General features: G+C 41.7%; 1 non-coding gene across 1 annotated transcript; it reads left to right on the forward strand.

Annotated features, from left to right (window-relative positions):
• Window positions 1–4,120: 4,120 nt before the first annotated feature.
• Window positions 4,121–4,203, forward strand: trnal-uaa (transfer RNA leucine (anticodon UAA)). Its single transcript has one exon. It is a non-coding gene; the product is annotated as a tRNA-Leu (tRNA).
• Window positions 4,204–6,766: the final 2,563 nt, after the last annotated feature.

Below are 6,766 nucleotides of genomic sequence, written 5' to 3' on the forward strand. Positions count from 1 at the left end.
CTGTCTCACTCTAATCCTTTTTCTCTCTCATCCCTGTCTCTCCCTCACCCCGTGTCTCTCTTATCCCTGCCTCACCTAGTCTCTCTCTCATCTCATGTCTCACTCTCACCCAGTCTCTCTTCCTCTCTTATTCACCTGTCTTGCTCGCACCCTGTCTCTCTCCTTCTACCATATTACCTGTCTCACTCTAACCCTGTTTCTCTCTCATCCCTGTCTCACCTCACCCCGTGTCTCTCTTATCCCTGTCTCACCTTGTCGCTCTCTCTCTCTTTTATCTCCCTGTCTCACCCTCAACCTATTTCTCTCCCTGTATCTTATTCTGTCTCACCCCCAACCTGTTTCTCCCTTATCCCTGTCTCACCCTCACCTTTTCTCTCTGCCTTTCTCATCTCCTGTCTCACTCTCACCCTGTCTGTCTCCGTCTATCTCATTTCCTGTTTCTCTCTCATCCCTGTCTCACCCTCACTTTTTCTCTCTCCCTCTATCATATTTTCTCTCTCTCTTTCTCTCTCACATCCTGTCTCTCACCCTCACCCTTTTTCTCTCCCTCCATCATATTCCCTGTCTCACTCTAACCCTGTTTCTCTCTCATCCCCTGTCTTACTGGCTCCCCGTCATCCCTGTTTCTCACCGCATCTCTGTCACATCTACATATCACTCTATCACCCCGCCTCTTCTTTTCTCACGCCTAAATCTCCTCTCTCTCTCTCTCTCGTTCTCACAGCTCTCTTTATCTCTTTATCAATCTCCCTCTTATTTTTCCTTACTTTCTCACATCCTATCTATCTTTTTCATTCTCTCTCACATCCCTCTGTCTTTCCATGTCATCATCTCTCTCATTGTCATAGCCCCCCCCCACCCCATCCCTTTCCCTCTTTCCTTTGATCTCACTCTCACATTTTCTCTCTTGTTTTCGTTTCAGCTCTCTTCTCTAATTTGCTCTCACTTTCACAATCTCGGTCTTTCTCTCCCTCTTAAAACACCTCGCTCGTCTCGCTCTGTTCATCTCACGCTCTCTCATTCTCTCTTGCGTTCTCACGTCCTCGTTCTTCCATTCTCACATTCCCTCAATCCCTCTTGTCCTTCCTCTCTTTCTCTCATCACACTTCAGCTCTATCGCTTCCTCTCAGTCTCATCCCCTTTCTCTCCGTCTCATCATCTTTCACACTGGCACATCCCTCTCTCTCTCTCTCTCTCACACACACTCTCAGCCTCTATATCACACTCTCACATACTCTTTCTCTCTCTCTCTCTTTCACTCTGTCTCATCCCCCCCCCCTCCCCCACCCCCCCTCTCTGAATAAACTGGGTTATTTAAGCATGCAGTCCCGTCCCCTCGGGCCCGATGCTGAAGAAGGGGGTTGGGAGCGACAGATATTCCAGGAGGCGCGTTTCCACAGCGAGACGTCTATGATTGGTGTTAAGGATTCAATTATGCAAAATGAGTAATCGCCTGTCATTTTGGCCCGGCGCGTCCCGCAGTCATCTAATGCCTTTAGTGACATCAATCACGAGGCCATGGTGCAGAAGGAATGCAGGACAGTGTGTGTGTGTGTGTGTGTGTGTGTGTGTGTGTGTGTGTGTGTGTGTGTGTGTGTACGTCTGGCCTTTGATGGACAGCACGCACACATACAATAACCTTATCAAGAAATGATCCAATCAAAGAGCATGCAGATTCTTTATGTGTGTGTGTCTGCGAGAGTGTAATGACGGAGCTAGTTGACCTTTGGAACACTTCTGTCAATCACAGTGACTGACAGGCCAGATTTCAATGTGGAGCTGACCTAATCCAAACAGGAAACACAAACGGCAAGTGGAATCAAGAACAGCGATCAGCGCCTCCCCTACTGACCTTTACAAACCATTACAAAGCTACGGAGAGAAAAAACTCTGAATTTAACACACACACACACACACACACACACACACACACAGTACGTTTACATGGACAACAATATTCTGATATTAACTCTGATTAAGATGATACTCTGATTAAGAAACTAGCATGTAAACAGCGATTATTGATTACCTTAATCCGATTAAGGTCATACTCAAAGTAAACACAAATGGAATTAAGACATGTGGAGTATTCCTGTTTTAGTCGAATTATCGACGTGCGTTACAGACATGTACACACCTTAATCACACTATTAACGTCGTGTGGTAATTTTCACCACATTTTGTGACAGGACACGTACACACACGGCAGTGCTCAACCGTTTAACGGCAAACAAGAGAGCACGGCTGCGTCCCAAACCGCGTACTTACCTGCTATATAGTAGGCGAGATACATGTATTTTGGTTACTATATACTAGGTAAGTACGCGGTTTGGGACGCAGCCCATGGCTTCAAGTAGTCATATATTTGCATGTATAGCACGACTAATAATTAACTGCACTTGAAGCTTTGGTAAAATTAAAAATGAAACAGCCGAAACTGTATACGGTACCATAACGAAGACGAACTGTATGTCGATACGTGAAATTCTGGAGGGGACGTCGGACGGCGTGGCACGGTGACGTAACGACGTGTGCTGTTAATCGATCTATGTTCTATAACGTGTAAAACGGGAACATGAAAGGAGTATTCTAAAAGCGACTCATGTAAACACCTTAATCACAATATTATCTTACTCAGAATAAGGTCAGTAATTAGATTACTGCTGTCCATGTAAACGTAGTCTCACACTCACACACACACACACACACACAATGATGGAAACTGAGGTTTCTGGGGTTTTACATTTTTGAAATGAGTAAAAAAATGATTTGAGCCCTTTAACTCTATACACTTACTTTCCAGTTTATTAGGTACCGTATACATACTTTAACCATACATCAGTGCTGTGCCGATAGACGATGATATCAGGTGATGCCTTTGACAATATGTCAAGACGATACTTGGTTCGTTTTCCCATGAACGTATTTATGGCAGCGGGGGTGTGCTGGAGCGTCGGCTGTGAATGGAGGGGGTGCGGGAGGAACCGACAGGTAACGCGTGAGGATTCTCACATGTGTGTAATTAGGGAAAAGTGATTTGTTTGTGTCTCGCTCTGCTTTCCGGAGAGAGACCCCTGGAGAAATGGGAGAGAGAGAGAGAGAGGAAGTCGACCAGCACTGAGCCATGTGTGTGTGTGTGTGTGTGCACGTGCATGTGTGTGTGTGTGTATAAAGTAGAACCGCTGAAAAGTGAAAATAAAAGAATAAAGCACCTTTTGAGTTGTTTCAAGCCTGCCTCTAGCTTCCTCATTCGCTCCCCGAACTTGGGAAATATTACTTGGGAACTTTGCCTTTGGCATCTGGTTTAAAACCGAAATATTGCCAAATAGGTGTCGTGACATTTTTCTTCACCACCAACTCCATCTTTGCTCGCAAAATGACGCACAACGATTCTCATTTACCGGCCGTCATTTCCTGTGATAATATAAGTAACTGAATTATAAAAGAATTAAATAAACGAGCAAATAAACACATCAATAAATAAGCAGATAACTGGGTAAATAAATTAGATATATAACTACTACCCCACCCCCGCGCATGACAATATCGTGTATCGGTGATCTCACAGGCTGACGATAGGACGATCTGACTACAGAGAAGCAGAGAACACTACCATGCATATCTCTAACCATTGCCTTATAGGTAACTGACTCATCCCAAGCTCCTTCTGCTTGAGTACTGTTGCTATCTACATCAAGTTTCTAAAAAACCAGTCTGAACAGGATTTGCAGAGTTTTCTCGTGATTGTTGCGGCCAAAGATGCTTGATTTTGCTGCAGATTTTTTCTAAAATTTTTTCTAAATGGTTTCAGAATGGAATGGAAACTCAGTCCTAGGTGTTCAGTCCGTATAAGAAGGATACATGAATATTGTTGAATTTCCTAAACAAACGAAACTGTATTCAAATGCTACCTCCACCCTCATGAGCTGGTCTAGCTAGCTAACCTACTTTGTCTATGTAATAGGTAACATGGATGGTAATATTGAAGTAACTATTAAACGTTTTAAATACAAATTCTGGATGTCGTAAAGGTAAGCTAGCTAGCTAACATTCAGTATACTAGCTAACCTTGTCTACATTTGGATTGTTAAAGTTGTGACTTTTAACAAGCTTATCTATAACCAGGATGGCCGAGTGGTTAAGGCGTTGGACTTAAGATCCAATGGACAAATGTCCTCGTGGGTTCAAACCCCACTCCTGGTAAGCCTGTCATGGTGGCTCAGCAGAGGGATTCTATCTTTAGATCCATTCAGGCTCATTTGCAGCAGTGGAAGCTCGATGGTTAAGGTAGTGGACTCCTGATCAGAAGGTCACGAGTTCAAACTACAGCAAGGTATTTAACCCTCAACTGCTCAGTATAAAATGTAAGCTCTGGAATATTTTTTTTTTGTATATACTGTATGGCTTATTATTTAGTTATACCTCTACAGTCCATACAGGAAGCCGGTGCGTTTTTTTTTATTGTTGCGGCCAAAAATGCTTGATTTTGCTATGGCTTTTTCAAACTTTGAACAACGTTTGCAATGCAATTTGAAGAGTTCTTTGTGATTTTTTTTGCGGATGTTTGTTGGTAAAGGAGACCTTTTAGCTGTACTCATGTTTGAATCAAAGAGGGCTTTGGCTGAATGAATGCTGTGATGATGTCACATGACACATCTTGGCCCAAACCTGCGGAAAATTGCAAGCTCCTGCGCATACTGCGGAGTTTGCTTGATTTTGCGTTCATTTCTGCGATTGCAAAATCCTGGACGGACTGCCTCTATAACATCAGTCCATATAATCAGCTAAGTAACGAATGACCTTCGAGCAGACCGAAGTGTTAGCTCATCCATAGGGGCAGGTGATGCAGAGCCCCACCATTTTAACAAACGTTAATGTTCATGAAGTCCTCATTCACAACTCCATACATTTTACCAATTGACCAAAAGATTTTAAAAAGGTTATTTATTTGTTATTATTATTATTACACCTAGTGGTCAGAAATGGGAACTGCAACAAGCACTAAATACGCTTTTTAAAAAAAGCTCATTGAATTTAGTTTAATTGAATTCAAATGGGTCCATCAGGTCCACGAGCTTGCATTAAGTTACATTAACACCATTTGTTTTCATACATCCAACATAATTTGTTCATGTAATTTCAAAGCCCTGAATAAAACCAAACGCAGGCTCTCACTGAGCTCGTGATCAAACCCAGAGCGCTGGCGACGTTTTCTGTTTCACTATTCTACCACATGCGGTTTAATCACGTTCATTTAATACTAGTTATTTCTTCTCCTCGGCGCTAACATCCTCGCAAGATTTTAGAACATAATTGGATCACGTTAATATTACGTGAACTGATCACACTCTCTACATATTTCTATCTTGTTATTAGAAACGTCGTTAAATTACATTTAGTATAAGCAATTAAATCATGTTTTTATGAGAAACGTATTTTTTTTGTAAACTTTATGTAATATGTTTTCTTAAACCTGACCGACCACATATTCCCATTTTTTCAGTGTAGAGTCCCATTGTGGCAGGAATCATTCTGCCCCATGGTCACGCTGCAGTGGAGGAGGAGCAGCAGACAAGATTGAGCTAGTCTAAGAAACTCAGCAGCGTCCAAGATCTTGTATTATAGCAAATAATTACAATTAAATCTAAGAAATGTTAAAAAAAAAGCAAAGTGTAAGTTCCGGCACTTTTGTCTTGTCTCCCTTTTTCAATGCTCAATTTTTTGGGCTAGTTTCAGGACTTTTGTAGTCGGGCTCAAAATTTTGTTGAAACTTGTCAACCCACTAAAACCACTCAAAACGAGGCATTTATTCATTTATCCAAATGAATCCGGATAAATCTTTCTCTTTACACTTTGGCCTTCCGTCCACACTGAGACAGTATTTTTGTCCGGCGAAAACACAGCTTTTTCAAAAACGCCCTCCCAAGTGGATAAATTTGAAAACGCTGTTTTCGTGAGAAAACGGAGATATTCAAAAACAGTGACGTATTTTTAGTCATGTGACGCAGTCAATTCAGAACAAACAAGATGGTGGATGATGTTGTACCGCAGTTGTTGCGCCTGCTATCCAGTTTGATAGCGTTGTTAAAGATTAATGATGCAGGCCAAAGCTTCTTTTTTTTTTTTTTTTGCGCATATGCAGTGTAGGGACGTTTGCGTTTAAAGAAGTTTCAGTGTTTCAGGCAATTTTTGGAAAATGTTTGAAAACGCCAGTGTAGACGGAGAGCATTTTAAAAGGAAAATGCAGTCTTCAGACCTATCCGGGTTAATGTGGACGTAGCCTGAGCTGCTAGGTTGTGTTCTGGATGACTGTGTGTTCTCGACTCTCAACTGCTTATTTACGGTTCTTCTATTAAATCTTACGCCTAAAGCGTTCGTCAAGTGTGATAGCCTCTTGACTTCATTTTGTTTGAGCCTATGTTGTTATTAATGCTGTCGTACTCCACCAAAATCTATGTTCATAAGCTGCTGCTGTTAATCACGGCATTCACTTCCGAAAAAAAAAATAAATAAATCTGAGCTTTTGCTTGTGAGGTAAAGCTACATCCCAGTTCGCAGAGAACGTTCAGTAATATTAGTAAGTTTAGGTTGTAAGATTCCACAAATAATGTCATACAATGTTCTAAAAACATATACTGTTTCTTTCATAATGTTATGAGAACACTGCTCACACAGGATTATGGAAATGTAACGTTAATAAAAATGTAGCAGCTATGTTGTAGGACATAGAATGTTCTCAGAATACCTACAAAGCTTGATGGATTTA

The sequence above is a fragment of the Ictalurus furcatus genome, chromosome 20 (assembly GCF_023375685.1).
Source record: "Ictalurus furcatus strain D&B chromosome 20, Billie_1.0, whole genome shotgun sequence".
Lineage (NCBI taxonomy): Eukaryota > Metazoa > Chordata > Actinopteri > Siluriformes > Ictaluridae > Ictalurus > Ictalurus furcatus.